Genomic DNA, 17193 nt, shown 5'->3' with positions numbered 1-17193 from the left:
TAAGAAAAAAAAGAAAAGGGCTATCGCCACATTCGTAATGCCCCATACACATGGTCGGATTTTCCAACGGAAAATGTGCGATCGGATTATGTTGTCGGAAAATCCGATCGTGTGTGGGCTCCATCAGACATTTTCCATCGGATTTTCCGACGCACAAAGTTTGAGAGCAGGATCTAAAATTTTCCGACAACAAAATCCAATCGTTTAAATTCCGATCGTTTGCAGACAATTCCAACGGACAAAGTGTCACGCATGCTCAGAATAGACTAAGAGATGAAAGCTATTGGCTACTGCCCTCTTTATAGTCCCGTCATACGTGTTATACATCACTGCCTTCTGAACGATGGGATTTTCCGACAACTTTGTGCGACCGTGTGTATGCAAGACAAGTTTGAGCCAACATCCGTTGGAAAAAATCCAACGGATTTTGTTGTCGGAATGTCCGACCGTGTGTACAGGGCATTAGAGTGAGAGCAATAATTCTAGCCCTAGACCTCCTATGTAACTCAAAACAGGCAACCTGTAGAATTTTTTAAACATCGCCTATGGAGATTTTTAAGGATAAAAGTTTGTCGCCATTCCACGAGCGGGCACAATTTTGAAGCGTGAAATGTTGGGTGTCAATTTACTCGGCATAACATTATCTTTCACAATATAAAAAAAAAATTGGGCTAACTTTACTGTTATCTTATTTTTTTTAATTAAATAAAGTGTATTTTTTCCCAAAAAAATTTGCTTGTCACAAATACAGTGTGACATAAAGTATTGCAATGGCTGCCATTTTATTCTCTAGGGCAGTGATTGCAAACCTTGGCACCCCAGATGTTTTGGAACTACATTTCACATGAAGCTTATGCACTCTGCAGTATAGTTGTGCATCATGGGAAATGTAGTTCCAAAACATCTGGGGTTCCAAGGTTCGCCATCACTGCTCTAGGGTGTTAGAAAAAAATATGTAATGTTTGGGTGTTCTAAGTAATTTTCTAGCAAAAAAAAACAAAAAACAGTTTTTAACTTGTGAACACCAAATGTCAGAAAGAGGCTCAGTCCTTAAGTGGTTAAACTTTGTAATATATTTGGAATTGTTTTGTTTCTAACTGCAGTAAAAAATTATTCTTTTTCAAATATAGAGAAATGCACACGGTTATATAGCTCAACAAAAACTGACTTTAATAGTCTTATCAATGGTTTTGTGATGATACAGTAAATATCTAAACATAAAATTAATTAGAGAACTGATTTTTCTGTAAGTAAGTCTTGATTAAATTATCAAGCTCTATGCACAGTATAACATTTTGTCTGCATTTTTAAAGTGTAAGCTTGGAGGTCTATTTTTTTGAGAAGAATCACGTGTTAAAGTCAACATAGAAAAATTTGTTGAAGATCAATACTCACTATTAGTTACCACAACACTGGGTGTTCAATATACCCCTGTGGTGTCACAAAATTTGCAGACTCACCAATAATAGGTGCGGTCTCTGTGCCTAAATACTATAGAGAGAAAAGATTTACAGGGGAAGGATTCCCACTGAGAAGAGACATGCTGCTTAATAAGGGATACATTTTATTAGAAAAATATATTTAATACAAAAAAAGGCCAAGACCAGGTACCCACTACCAACACCAAGATCATAATAAAAATAGACAATGTTGTCTGTTGCTGCATCACACTTCAACCATGCATGCACACACCAATAACAAGGCTATTGTTAATTTGAGTGGGTAATATTTGTGGATCAGACTGTTGATCTTAGTGACATGCGCAATGCTGTATGTGCCGTCCTGTATGCTCCATTTGTTGAGCAGGATCCAGTGGGCAGTTTGCTGTCAGCACTATGTAAGTGTCAGGTCTTCTGGGCCACTGTCTGCTTGTCTCAGCCGAGATAGTCACCGCTGGCTTCAAGCGATCAAGTGCGCATGCACAAGCGCGATGAGATATGTCACCCACAACACATAGAGCTTCACTGTCGTGATGCCAAATCCAACATGTTTCACCAGGAACTCTGCTTTTTTAAAGTCAACACCTAGCTTGTTTACATAAGTCTGTAGAGCCATGGAAAGCTATTTACTAAGTGTTTCCAAGTCTAAATTTACCAAGTCATCATTGAAATATTTAAATATGGTATTTTGTAATAAGAGCTTGTATTAAAAATGTAATATCATCTGTATTCCAATATATATTTGATATTTGAAGTTATATAATTGTTGTGTTATCACCAAATATGTCTGATATTATTTTACACTGAATTTTTAGATAATAAATATATATTTTTAGCACATCGTTGTACTCTCTTGTCTTCAAAATAGCACGGCTAAACAAACTTGTATTAATTGGTCGTATTTGTGGAAAAAAATTGAAAATCTCCTTAAACCACAGATTTTGCACAATTCCATAAATTTAACACTGTTTAAATATTTCGGTATAAACATTGTGACAATAGTTATCTCAACACAGGGGCCAATGTGGCTGAATTTTCATCATTGCTCCCTGCTGTGTGTAAGATTTTTCTTTAATTGGCACTGGGGCGTGGTGTGCAGAGAGGTGAGTGGTATTCATGAGATCTGATCTGGAGTTTAGAGAAGTAGAAATAACCCTAATATCCTATTGGTGGAGCACAATTTGGAATGTTTTATTTTTCCTTGTTTATATGCTTGCAGCTCATCTTAATCAAAGACCACTACAGGTCTAGTGGCGCTTTCAGGAGAGGCGAGTGGAGTGGAATGTGATTTTCCATAAAGGATCCATATATTAAAACCTTGTTGGATTAGCTGTGGATTTCGATGCAGGCGAGGAGAAGAGAGTGGAATGTGAAATGCCATTAAGGATTTGTATACAAAACAATTGTGTTCACAAATTTCAAGAACTGTTTTTTGAGCATGTGATCTTCACATCTCATCACGTTATTATTTGGGACATATTTTATTGTTTTTTATGTAAATCAATGCTTTTGATTCTAGCACGTTTATCACATATTATCACATATTATTGTCTTTTTTTAAATTAGGGATAGTCATTTATGCATATTTGTATTTTTTCTGTTTAGCTTCTTGAATGAGTGCACTTTAACACTGTTTTACATAGTATCGCATACTACTGCAATTCTTGTTATGTTTTTTTTTTATTGTATACATTTTATTGTTTTTGAGAATGTTCTTTTTTATGTTTTGTTAAATGTTCATTCTAATAAAAAAAATAACTAAGATGTAATCCCGCATTATATATTTATTTTATTTAAAATGTCATAAATGTTTTTATTAGCATCAGTTTTGTCTCAATGCACTATTCAGTGAACTGAGGTACATTGTTTAGGGAAATGGTAAAATATAGGCCAAAAAATCTGAACTAAAAATATTTAAATGAGAGGTTTTTTTTTCTACTTCCGCCACTTTGGCTTAGATTTTGCAATTTTTTGTGACAGTTCACCTCTCTTCACATATTAGTGAATAGACCTGATAAAAATGGACACTTGGACAAACTAAAAGAAAAACTAGGTGCATATCCCCCTGACACCTCAGCCCTCCTAATCCCTCCATTACCATATCATGCACTACATACTACTGACCTCTGTACACTGCCCTACATACTACTGACCTCCCTACACTGCCCTAAATACTACTACTACTACCGACCTCTGTATACTGCCCTACCTACTACGGACCTCTTCACACTGCCCTACCTACTACTGACCTCTGCACACTGCCCTACATACTACGGACCTTTGCACACTGCCCTACATACTACTGACCTCTGCACACTGCCCTACCTACCACTGACTCCTGTACACTGCCCTACCTACCACTGACCTCTGTACACTGCCCTACCTACTACTGACCTCTGTACACTGCCATATATACTACTAAGCCCTGTACACTGGCCTACCTACTACTGACCTCTGTACACTGCCCTAACTACTACTAAGCCCTGTACACTGCCCTACCTACTACTAAGCCCTGTACACTGCCCTACCTACTACTGACCTCTGTACACTGCCCTGCCTACTACTAAGCTCTGTACACTGCCCTACCTACTACTGACCTCTGTACACTGCCCTACATACTACTGAGCCCTGTAAACTTCTCTACATACTACTGGCCTCTGTTCACTGCCCTACATACTACTGAGCCCTGTACACTGCCCTACAAACTACTTGCACTGGCCATAAATCAGAACAGTTAGAAAGGCCTGAAATTAGTCAAGAAAATCAGCCTGCACTGCCAGATGTTCTGCTTTCATGATGAACTCTTGCATCAGACTTGTGAGGGTAAGCAATTGTTCCTCAGACATGAAAAAAATTGTGAATGCAAGTGAATGCTGAGTTTCTCGCCGAAGTTAACTGTAAGGTAGGCTAAGTTTATATTTTTACAGTGACATTACGTTTTGTCGATTTTTCTATGTTTGTAATGCTGTCTTTACTTTTTATTGGGGGCTTGCTAGTTAATTTATTGTAAAAAAGGGGGTGCCCTTGTACACACGGTCGGACATTCCGACAACCAAATCCGTTGAATTTTGTCCGACGGATTTCGTCCGAAACTGGTGTTGCATACACACGGTCGGACAAAGTTGTCGGAAAATCCGATCGTTCAGAACGTGATGACGTTATTTCGTTACAACGGGACTACGTTCAGGCTAGTAGCCAATAGCTTTGGTCTAGGAATTTAATCTGAGCATGCGTGGCAGTTTGTCCGATCAGAATTCTCTACAAACGATTGGACAAAGTCCGATCGGATCATGTTGTGGGAAAATTTTACAGCCCAGCTCTAAAACTTTGTCGGTCGGATATTCCGACGGAAACAGTCCGATGGAGCCCACACACGGTCGGATTATCTGACAACACAGTCCGATCGGACATTTTCCGTCGGAATGTCTGACCGTGTGTACAAGGGCTTACAGGAACTCTCCATCTTACAAGTCCACCTCAATGCACTGTTTAATTGGGCAAATATGGGGCAGATGAGGTTTAGTGTTGATAAATGTAAAGTTATGCACTTGGGGGCTAAGAATATGTAGGTATCATACATACTAGGAGGAGTACAACTAGATGAATCAATGGTGTAGAAGGATTTGGGTGTTCTGGTAGATCATAAGCTTAATAATAGCATGCCAAGCTGCAGTTTCCAAAGAGAGCAAAATATTTTCTTGTATTAGCCACATGCCGATCGGGCCATAGCCGAAAGACGGCTACAGCGTGGTCGGCTTATTCTGGGAGGGCGTCCATGGACGGCCTCCCAGAATCTTGCTCCCAATGCGCCCCCTAGAGCATCCATGACAGCCGGGTCCAGAGGACCCGGCACATCACGGATTGCTGTAAACGGCTATTTACCACGTGATCGCTTCGTCAAATGATGGAGCGACCACTTGTAAACAAACCGGTGTCACATCATGACGTCGGTTGCTCCCTCCCCTCTTTGTACCGATCGGTATAGTGGGAGGGGAGAGGGGGAGAGATGGCAGCAGCGCTGTGGGCTAGATATGTAGTGCCCAACAGCGCTGCTCAGTGACAATAACCTGCAGTACTCTGCCCATACTCTGCAACACTGTGCAATACTCTGCCCATACTCTGCAACGTTGTGCAATACTCTGCAACACTGTGCAATAATCTGCCAATACTGACCAATACTCTGCCAATACTCTACCAATACTCTACCAATACTCTGCCAATACTCACCAATACTCGCCAATACTCTGCCAATACTCGCCAATACTCTGCCAATACTTTGCAATAAATTTTAAAAGAAACAAAGATTTTTATTTTTTTTAAACAAATTTTCAGTCTTTTTTGATGAATAGCGCAAAAACATAAAAAAACCCAGCAATGATTAAATATCACCAAAAGAAAGCTCTATTTGTGTGAAAAAAAGGACACAATTTTCATTTGGGTACAGTGTTGCATGACTGAGTAATTGTCATTTAAAGTGTGAGAGCACCAAAAGCTGAAAATTGGTCTGGTTAGGAAGGGGGTTTAAGTGCCCAGTGGTCAAGTGGTTAAGAGAGGTATAGACTCCAGAAAGAGAAAGAGATATCATTTTGTCCCTGTACAAATAATTAGTAAGACATCTGGATAATGCAGTTCAGTTTTGGGTACCAGTTCACAAAAAGGATATCGGCGAACTGGAGAAAGTACAGAGAAGGGCAACCAAACTGATAAGAGGGATGGGGGGAGCTCAGCTATGAGGAAAGATTAGAGGAACTGAATTTATTCTCCCTTGAAAAGAGGAGATTAAAGGCTAAGTTTACCTTTGTTCACCTTTTTTTTTTTTTTTATTAGCATCAGTTTTGTCTCAATGCACTATTCAGTGAACTGAGGTACATTATTTAGGGAAATGGTAAAATATAGGCCAAAAAATCTGAACTAAAAATATTTAAATGAGAGGTTTTTTTTTCTACTTCCGCCACTTTGGCTTAGATTTTGCAATTTTTTGTGACAGTTCACCTCTCTTCACATATTAGTGAATAGACCTGATAAAAATGGACACTTGGACAAACTAAAAGAAAAACTAGGTGCATATCCCCCTGACACCTCAGCCCTCCTAATCCCCCCATTACCATATCATGCACTACATACTACTGACCTCTGTACACTGCCCTACATACTACTGACCTCCCTACACTGCCCTAAATACTACTACTACTACCGACCTCTGTATACTGCCCTACCTACTACGGACCTCTTCACACTGCCCTACCTACTACTGACCTCTGCACACTGCCCTACATACTACTGACCTTTGCACACTGCCCTACATACTACTGACCTCTGCACACTGCCCTACCTACCACTGACTCCTGTACACTGCCCTACCTACCACTGACCTCTGTACACTGCCCTACCCACTACTGACCTCTGTACACTGCCATATATACTACTAAGCCCTGTACACTGGCCTACCTACTACTGACCTCTGTACACTGCCCTAACTACTACTAAGCCCTGTACACTGCCCTACCTACTACTAAGCCCTGTACACTGCCCTACCTACTACTGACCTCTGTACACTGCCCTGCCTACTACTAAGCTCTGTACACTGCCCTACCTACTACTGACCTCTGTACACTGCCCTACATACTACTGAGCCCTGTAAACTTCTCTACATACTACTGGCCTCTGTTCACTGCCCTACATACTACTGAGCCCTGTACACTGCCCTACAAACTACTTGCACTGGCCATAAATCAGAACAGTTAGAAAGGCCTGAAATTAGTCAAGAAAATCAGCCTGCACTGCCAGATGTTCTGCTTTCATGATGAACTCTTGCATCAGACTTGTGAGGGTAAGCAATTGTTCCTCAGACATGAAAAAAATTGTGAATGCAAGTGAATGCTGAGTTTCTCGCCGAAGTTAACTGTAAGGTAGGCTAAGTTTATATTTTTACAGTGACATTACGTTTTGTCGATTTTTCTAGGTTTGTAATGCTGTCTTTACTTTTTATTGGGGGCTTGCTAGTTAATTTATTGTAAAAAAGGGGGCGCCCTTGTACACACGGTCGGACATTCCGACAACCAAATCCGTTGAATTTTGTCCGACGGATTTCGTCCGAAACTGGTGTTGCATACACACGGTCGGACAAAGTTGTCGGAAAATCCGATCGTTCAGAACGTGATGACGTTATTTCGTTACAACGGGACTACGTTCAGGCTAGTAGCCAATAGCTTTGGTCTAGGAATTTAATCTGAGCATGCGTGGCACTTTGTCCGATCGGAATTCTCTACAAACGATTGGACAAAGTCCGATCGGATCATGTTGTGGGAAAATTTTACAGCCCAGCTCTAAAACTTTGTCGGTCGGATATTCCGACGGAAACAGTCCGATGGAGCCCACACACGGTCGGATTATCTGACAACACAGTCCGATCGGACATTTTCCGTCGGAATGTCTGACCGTGTGTACAAGGGCTTACAGGAACTCTCCATCTTACAAGTCCACCTCAATGCACTGTTTAATTGGGCAAATATGGGGCAGATGAGGTTTAGTGTTGATAAATGTAAAGTTATGCACTTGGGGGCTAAGAATATGTAGGTATCATACATACTAGGAGGAGTACAACTAGATGAATCAATGGTGTAGAAGGATTTGGGTGTTCTGGTAAATCATAAGCTTAATAATAGCATGCCAAGCTGCAGTTTCCAAAGAGAGCAAAATATTTTCTTGTATTAGCCACATGCCGACCGGGCCATAGCCGAAAGACGGCTACAGCGTGGTCGGCTTATTCTGGGAGGGCGTCCATGGACGGCCTCCCAGAATCTTGCTTCCAATGCGCCCCCTAGAGCATCCATGACAGCCGGGTCCAGAGGACCCGGCACATCACGGATTGCTGTAAACGGCTATTTACCACGTGATCGCTTCGTCAAATGATGGAGCGACCACTTGTAAACAAACCGGTGTCACATCATGACGTCGGTTGCTCCCTCCCCTCTTTGTACCGATCGGTATAGTGGGAGGGGAGAGGGGGAGAGATGGCAGCAGCGCTGTGGGCTAGATATGTAGTGCCCAACAGCGCTGCTCAGTGACAATAACCTGCAGTACTCTGCCCATACTCTGCAACACTGTGCAATACTCTGCCCATACTCTGCAACATTGTGCAATACTCTGCAACACTGTGCAATAATCTGCCAATACTGACCAATACTCTGCCAATACTCTACCAATACTCTACCAATACTCTGCCAATACTCACCAATACTCGCCAATACTCTGCCAATACTCGCCAATACTCTGCCAATACTTTGCAATAAATTTTAAAAGAAACAAAGATTTTTATTTTTTTTAAACAAATTTTCAGTCTTTTTTGATTAATAGCGCAAAAACATAAAAAAAAACAGCAATGATTAAATATCACCAAAAGAAAGCTCTATTTGTGTGAAAAAAAGGACAAAATTTTCATTTGGGTACAGTGTTGCATGACTGAGTAATTGTCATTTAAAGTGTGAGAGCACCAAAAGCTGAAAATTGGTCTGGTTAGGAAGGGGTTTTAAGTGCCCAGTGGTCAAGTGGTTAAGAGAGGTATAGACTCCAGAAAGAGAAAGAGATATCATTTTGTCCCTGTACAAATAATTAGTAAGACATCTGAATAATGCAGTTCAGTTTTGGGTACCAGTTCACAAAAAGGATATCGGCGAACTGGAGAAAGTACAGAGAAGGGCAACCAAACTGATAAGAGGGATGGGGGGAGCTCAGCTATGAGGAAAGATTAGAGGAACTGAATTTATTCTCCCTTGAAAAGAGGAGATTAAAGGCTAAGTTTACCTTTGTTCACCTTTTTTTTTTTCAAAATTCCAGCTACCCTATGCACCAATATAGCATTAATGTACTTCTTTTGCAAAAAGAAAACAGCTTTCCATTTATTCTACACACGCTTACCTCACTGTTTTTATGATTGTTTAACCACTTCAGCCCCAGAAGATTTTACCCCCTTCCTGACCAGAGCACTTTTTACAGTTTGGCACTGCGTTGCTTTAACTAACAATTGCGCGGTCATGCAATGCTGTGCCCAAACTAAATTTGCGTTCTTTTTTTTCCACAAATAGAGATTTATTTTGGTGGTATTTGATCACCTCTGTGGTTTTTACTTTTTGCACTATAAACAAACAAAAACAACAATTTTGATATAATAAATATCCCCAATTTAAAAAAAAGAAAACAAATTTCTTCACCAGCTTAGGCCAAGATGTATTCTTCTACATATTTTTGGTGAAAAAAAATCACAATAAGCGTATATTGATAGGTTTGCGCAAAAGTTATAGCTTCTACATGGAAAAGATTTACAGTATTTTTATGGCATTTTTATTATTATTTTTTTTACTAGTAATGGCAGTGATCTGCGATTTTTAGCGGCATTGCAATGGACAGATCAGACACTTTTGACCCATTTTTGGGACCATTGACAATTATCCAGCGATCAGTGCTGTAAAAATGCACTGATTACTGAGTAAATGTCACTGGCAGGGAAGGGGTTAACACTAGGGGGCGATCAAGGGGTAAAATATGTGTTCCCTCAGTGTGTTATAACTGTATGGGTAAGAGAGGAGACATATCGCTGTTCCTACTTACTAGGAACAAACGACATGTCTCCTCTCTTCTGACAGCACAGGGATCTGTGTGTTTACACACACAAATCCCCGTGCTGGCTCTCGGGCATGTGATCGTGAAGGGGAAGGACGTACCCGTATGAGGTTTCGCCCAGGAGAGCCATTCTGCTGCAGAATATCTGTGTGAGCCGGTCGAGAACTGGTTAAACACCCTGCTCCATTACATCAGCCGTAATTTCTGAGCATATGCAGCCAATAAACTAAATATTGGACGTGGCTTAAAGGGGGTGTAGTTTGAGTCTGAGATGAACGAGGAATGGAGGGAGAAAGAAAGGTGGAGGGAGAGAGAGAGAGAGCAAGAAAGAATTAGGGAGGGAAGGAGAGAGAAGGAAGGAAAGAAAGGAGGGATGGAGGGCCAGCAGGCCCAGATCCTACACCACAATAGCAAAATGTGTGTTCCATAAAGTTTAACAATCAGCAGATAAAGATACCTGGTGTTGGCGCTTCAATCATCACATTTCAGATTGAGACTAAATTACACCACGAAAGATGAGTTCCTTAAACAAGCTGAAATGATTGGAGAGAGGTTTATACAAAAAGGGTATCTCCCAGAATTTATTGAAGAAAAGATAAAATATGTCACCTTGTTGGATAGAGAAAAATGAATCCAGGATTCAACAAAAAAATACTGAAAATATAAATATTGTACCACTTATTATGGACTTCAACATCCAACATAAGCAAATTGAAAGAATATGTAAAAGATATTGGAATGTTGTAAGAGCAGATCAACATTTAGGTACTATCCTTCCTGAGAATCCAAAATGTATGTATCAAAGGGCTCCTACCCTTAGGGATCATATAGCAAAAAATGTTCTTGACCCCCCCTACTAAAATAAATATTTCTTTCTTCAAGGGGAAAGGGTATTACCCCTATAGAATCTGCTATACATGCAAGTATGTATAGCAAGTCCTGGGGAAAAAGTGTGGGAACTCCCACCCAAGATCCACTCCCCCACCATAAAAAAATTTATAAATATGATACACTCATATGCATATATATTTCACAGAAAATACAGTGCAACATTTATTGTAAAGTGCCAGTTTACAAAAACAAAATAAGTTAACTTGTCAAACTAACAGAATAATTACCACAATGGGTGATGATCTTTCCCTCTCAGGGAATTTCTAACACAAATACACCCTGTTCCAAAAGATTATGCAAATTCTATGTTACACAGCCCATTAGAAAATATCCCACAAACTGGAATAACATTGCCCTTGCCGTGCAAGATTATCAACTTTACAAGATTTAGTATCATCTGCGCTGCAATGTGTGGTCAGCCATTTTGTGACATATGGTAAAGGATCCCATAAATGCACAGGGGGGCCAATGAGATTAATATGGGGCACGATTCCTCCCACTGACACCAATGATGGTGGACTATTCCTTCCACCAGAGAGCAGGTGTTCCCATCAGAGTGTCCCCCATCAGAGAGCAGGTATCCCCATCAGAGAGCCCCCCCATCAGAGTGTCCCCAGAGTTCCCCATCAGAGTTGTGACTGAGCCATCAAAAAGTAGAAAAAAGTGTACCTGGATAAGTCCTTGACGAAGGAGCATGCTGCAGAGGGGCAAAAGCCGGGCAGAGGAACTTGCTGATGAGAGTGGGGAGCACAGGTGATGTCATTGGTTGTTAGGACAATGGTGGTTCTAGCAGCCAATGACAGTATTGCAGCAGGGATTTAGTGCTGCAGATTGGCAGGTGCGGTCCTGTATAGTATAGCCGTGGCTGCTGGTGGAGGAGGACCAAGGGAGGGGAAGACGCTGTCCTTCACTATGTGGCAATGCTGGGCATCATTGCTTAGTGAAGGATCGGCTTGGGCGGCTATAGTCCTGCAAAGGGAATGGCATTCCTGCTGTGAAAAAAGTGCAGGGACGCCATTCCCACGCGTTCCCGAAGGACTCAAGCCCTGATTCAGACATACTAAAGAAAGTAAGAAAAAGAAACTTAGATTTAAATCTACTGTGACTTCAAGGGAATACTTTATAGAAGATTTTATATCTTGCCGAACCAAAGGGGTTGTTTACCTTTTAGAATGTCCCCGTCGGATTCAGTATATTGGGAGGACCAAAAGAGACCTATGGAAAAGATTGAGAGGGCGCATGCAAAATATAAAGAATGGTTTCATTAAACATAGCCTATCGAGACATTATGAACAGCACCACAATAGGGATTCCTCATCTCTGTTGGTATGTGGGATAGAAAAGTATAAACCCCACTGGAGGGGGACAACAAAATTATTAAATTGATCCAATCAGCATCTCGCAGGATACATGAGCTATTGAGTTTAGCACCATTGGGACATAACGTTGAGTTTGATTTGAACTGTTTTATATCCAAATTACATTTTTCCCACCCCTTACACTTATGTTATCTGAGGGTCTTTTTAAGAGGGATTAGCCACTAGATAGCAGTTTATGTATTTCTCTGAATATCTGCTCTACTTCAAGTGAATAGCATTGGATTTTTTATTTTATTGCTATTCTTTTTATTATTATACAGAGAAGACTTATGCTCTGTACACACGGTCGGATTTTCCAACGGCAAATGTGTGATCGCATTGTGTTGACGAAAAATCCGATTGTGTGTGGGCTCCACTGGACTTTTTCGGTCGGAATTTCCGACACACAAAGTTTGAGAGCTGGATCTAAAATTTTCCAACAACAAAATCCGATCGTTTAAATTCCGATCGTATGTAGACAATTCCGACGGACAAAGTGCCATGCATGCTCAGAATAAATTCCGAGACGAAAGCTATTGGCTACTGGCCTGTTTATATTCCCGTTGTACGTGTTTTACCTCACCGCGTTCAGAACGTTCGGATTTTCCGACAACTTTGTGCGACCGTGTGTATGCTAGACAAGTTTGGGCCAAAATCCGCCTATAAAAATCAGACGGATGTTGTCGTCGGAAAGTCCGACCGTGTGTACAGGGCATAAGATTTAAGTTCATTGGTCCTGGACCTATTGGAGTTTTTACCTATTTCCTAGATGTTATTAGAGATCCACATTAAATTTGTTTTTTTATATGTATTTTATCCACTAGATTGCGATGCTCTGCATTGGATTATGCCTGCCTGTCTTTTTCAATTTTTTCTGGTTTTAAATGTTATATGAATCATGTTAGGGGATTTTTGATATTTGCGTTTTCTTTCTTTTATCCACTAGATGTCATCAGAGAGTTCAGTATTTGTATGGGCAATTTATATGATTCTACCACCAGATGACGCTGTCCATGGCGGATTATATGTATCTCCTAGATCGTTTTTTATCATATACTATTTATGTTTACATTTTAGTTTTTAAAAGCATTTTATGAAATGTGTAGGAGGACTCCTAATATTGCTAGTATGTTGCTGTCATATTTGGAGTGAAATAAAAAGTTCTATTAACAATCGCTGTTGCTATGACATCGGAACTCACTATATAAACTGACAATAGACACCTGACTCCATCACCCTTTGATGAAGTCACGTGTTCAGTGATGCAACGCATCAGGGAGAAGCCAGGTGTCGTCACTTCCTGTCGCGGCCGAGACCGGAAGTACCTTACATAGCTGTACCTACGATTTTGATTTGTAAGTTACTACTTTTTTTATAATAAATCAGATTGAAATACTACACTATGGAGCCCCCCTTCTTTATTTCATTACTATACTGCATCTGATGAGCCTGAAATTCACACTGGTACCAGCACTGCTGTGGATATCGGTGGGAGTCGATCGATTGCTGAGGATCCAGTGTATATCCATACCAAGGCTTGATTTGGCCTGTAGGGGTCTTTCTATTAAGGTGAGAGGCTGGGGCAAATGAGTGGCGCACCACGGATGGTGATGTTATTTGGATGAAGTGGACTTTGTTCGGTTGCTTTGCACATGCACTTTTTTTTTCTCTATGAACTGTCACTTGGAGTTTTTTCTCTTTTTGTACCGGACTTTTATTGCACTTTTGGATTTTTTGCACGCCATTTCTATGTTTGCACTTTATTCGATTTTTCTGCATTATGAATGATTATTATTATTACTTATGTTGATAATTGTTTATACTCGTTTATTCAGCATACAGTTTTAGCACAGTCTTGGGAGTGCTTTTTAATGTGTTTATTTTACACATCAATTTTTTTTACATTATCATTATTTATTTCTTTGAGTCAGCGCCACATAGTTTTATATACATTTGCTATTCTGTGTGGGAACACCTTTCTATCTTAGCAGCTTCTCATTTTATTCATTAGAGCCAGTCCAGGTTTGCGCATCAGTTTTTTTCCTTTTTTCATATTAACCATGGTTGTTATGGTGTCAGGATGATTGAAGAGCATTATTTCTATTATTACATTGTAATATAAAATTAAATAGTTCAGCTCACCATTATGCAGAATCAGTGGGAGCCCTGAGCATGTCACTTGCCACGTCGCCTGCCACCAGATGCCATCAGGTGTCCCCATCAGAGTCCCTCCTTACACCAGGCATTCCCAGCAGAGTCTCTCTTACATAAGGTGCCCCTGAGCAGAGTGCCCCTTACATCAGGTGCCCCCAGCAGAGTCCCTCCTTACATCACAGGTGCCCCCAGCAGAGTCCCTCCCATAGGTGTGTGCAGCCTATTGCATTAGGGTGTGCACCTCAAACCGAAGCTCAAACACACATGCGTCTGTATATATATATATATATATATATATATATATATATATATATACACACACACACACACTCGTATAGATAAATGTTAACAAACATTTTAAAATGTATTTAAACATTTTAAATTAAAAAAACATTTATCAATGTAAACAAACATCATCTTTTAAACGTATTAATTAAATAATCTTTTAACATAAACAAAGCTTTTAAATAAATCTCTGAATCAAATAAGCAATTTTAACGATAAGTAAGATTTATTTTTATAAATGCCATGTTTTAATATCCTGAATTGTATTTACTGCATTAAATACATTTGTTAGATCCCCCAGCAACAACAGATTCCCTCAGCAACAATAGATCCCCCAAGAACAAGACATCTCCCCAGCAACAATAGATCCCTCGCGGCAACTATATACTCACCAGCAACAATAGATCCCTCCCAGCAACAATAGACACCCCCCAACAATAGATCTCTCCCATTAACAATAGATCCCTCCCATTAACAGTAGACATGGGCGCCGTCAATAAATTTGTTTCGTTCCATTCCGTTCCGGTTCGTATTAGAATTAATTCGTACTTCGTATTTCGTGTCCGAAATTAAATTTCAATTTGTACGAAATACGAATTGTCGTTAGGTTCGTTAACTTGTACGAACGTTCTTTACAACTAATTTAAAGGAAAAAATATATACCTCAATATGACAATATGTCCAAATTTCATTACTACGGAAACAACATGTGACTTGGTTGACCAATCAGAGGTTTTCTTCTGCTGCTGAGGCCTACAGGGCAGGCCCGATCATGTGACTTCCCTTTGTGGGTTAGTTAGTGTAGTGGAGCAGATCACAAGATTATTTGTCTGTGCATCTGAGCGAATATCTTTGCAATCCTTAGTTTTTCATTGTTCATTTTAGTTTATATCTGTTGTAGTTTGCGAGTGTATCATCTGTTAGTGTTTAGTTTCTGGTTTTATTCGTTTTTTGGTTGGTTTTGAGAGGTCATCTTTTTTTCATTTCTTGTTTCATTTAGTTAATATTTTGTTATTTTCTGTTTGTATAATATTTTCTTTGTACATTTGGTGATTTTGGTGTTAGTTTGCTGCAATCAAAATCATATTTTTTTTTTGTCTACATTTTTCTAACTTTTAAAGGAAAAATGAGCAGCAAACAAGGCCAAAAAAGCAGTAAGAGTGCTGCTGGGAGAGGGAGAGCTATGAGCTGTGTACTTGAGCAGCAGGTGGGACGTTCTGTCTCTGCGCCCTCTGAGCTCAGTTCACCTCCCATAAAGCTGAGGCGAATGGGAGTGAAGAATGCTGGTGGTAAAGAGCCTGGCAAACAGCAGACATTTGCATATTGCCAGCTGTTCCAGGATTTACCTCCTAGAACCAGCAGCACAATTCATAGCAAAAGTGGCGCTACCACCTTGCCACTGCTGCTGGAAACATGCTGCCCATTGGTATCTTTTATGGAAGAGGGCAGGCCAAAGGGGTTCCCAGTGCACATACATTTGTGCAGCCAAAGCTGGAGATCCTGGCCATGCAGCAGGAAACATGTCAGGAGGTTGAGGCTCATGATGATGTCACTACCACCATTGCTGCCAGTGCCATCACCATCAGCACTACAGGGAGCTTAGCAGTGGTCAGCAAGGAGAGAGAGTTTACTACTTCTAATGATCACTGTTCCCTTGGCAATGTGAAAGAGGTGGAAGCAGGCTTTCCTGACATTGTTGTAGACAAATTTAATTTCCAGCCCTCTACCCATGTTGGCACCACCGACAGCCCAGAAAGTATCTCACCTCAGTCCCCACTACTTTTTTCTCCTGAAAAGACCCCTGCCCAAGTGCTTTCTAAGCTTCCAGCATCAGAATGGGCCAATGCAACCATTAGACCTCAATCCATCACAGAACCCAAAATACCTGGGATGTTCAGGTCTCTTCCTCCTGCTCCTGCCGAACCTCAGAAAGAGAGTGTGACCACTGCAGTGGAAGGGATTCCATCAGGCAGTGTCTGAGGTGGTGGCTGCCATTCCAGCATTTGGCAGCATTTCAAAAGAATTGTTTTCGGAGGCCAAATGCAATCACTGTGGCAGGGAGGTCAGCTGGGGCCGAGACATAGGGCATCTCAGTATTAGTGGCATGAATGAACCAGCACATGCATGTGCACCACCATGCAGTGCTGTTAGGGGAGAAAAGTATTATGGCCACTCCTCCAAACACCAAAAGGGGAACCAATAGTGGCACCGCCACAGCCACCATGAGTGCCAGCACCACCAGCCAGTATAAGGCAGAAAAGAATGCTGTTACCATCCCGCATCCAATCCATACCAGCCAGGCCACCCTGGAAGATTTTGGTGGCTTTCAGAGTAAGGGTATGTCTCGGGCACAGGTGCATAAAATAACACGCCTGATTGGCCAGCTCATTGCAGTTGGAGGAGCACCTTTCAACATGGTGGATGGTGAGCCCTTCAAGCAATTGATG

The 17193-nt window shown here is 40.8% G+C and overlaps 1 long non-coding RNA gene across 2 annotated transcripts in view; it reads left to right on the top strand.

Moving 5' to 3' along the window:
- LOC143987490 (uncharacterized) overlaps positions 1-2801 on the top strand; it is a 28169-nt gene extending 25368 nt beyond the window's left edge. For both annotated transcript variants that reach the window (XR_013276652.1, XR_013276651.1), the window contains exon 2: positions 2659-2801. This is a non-coding gene — a long non-coding RNA (uncharacterized LOC143987490). The remainder of the gene's footprint in view (positions 1-2658) is intronic.
- Positions 2802-17193: the final 14392 nt, after the last annotated feature.

Source organism: Lithobates pipiens, unplaced genomic scaffold (genome assembly GCF_037356315.1).
Source record: "Lithobates pipiens isolate NorthernLeopardFrog02 unplaced genomic scaffold, aLitPip1_a1.2 Scaffold_18, whole genome shotgun sequence".
Taxonomy (NCBI): Eukaryota; Metazoa; Chordata; class Amphibia; order Anura; family Ranidae; genus Lithobates; species Lithobates pipiens.
The sequence above is the reverse complement of the archived record's forward strand: the minus strand, read 5'-3'. Positions and strand labels throughout refer to the sequence as shown.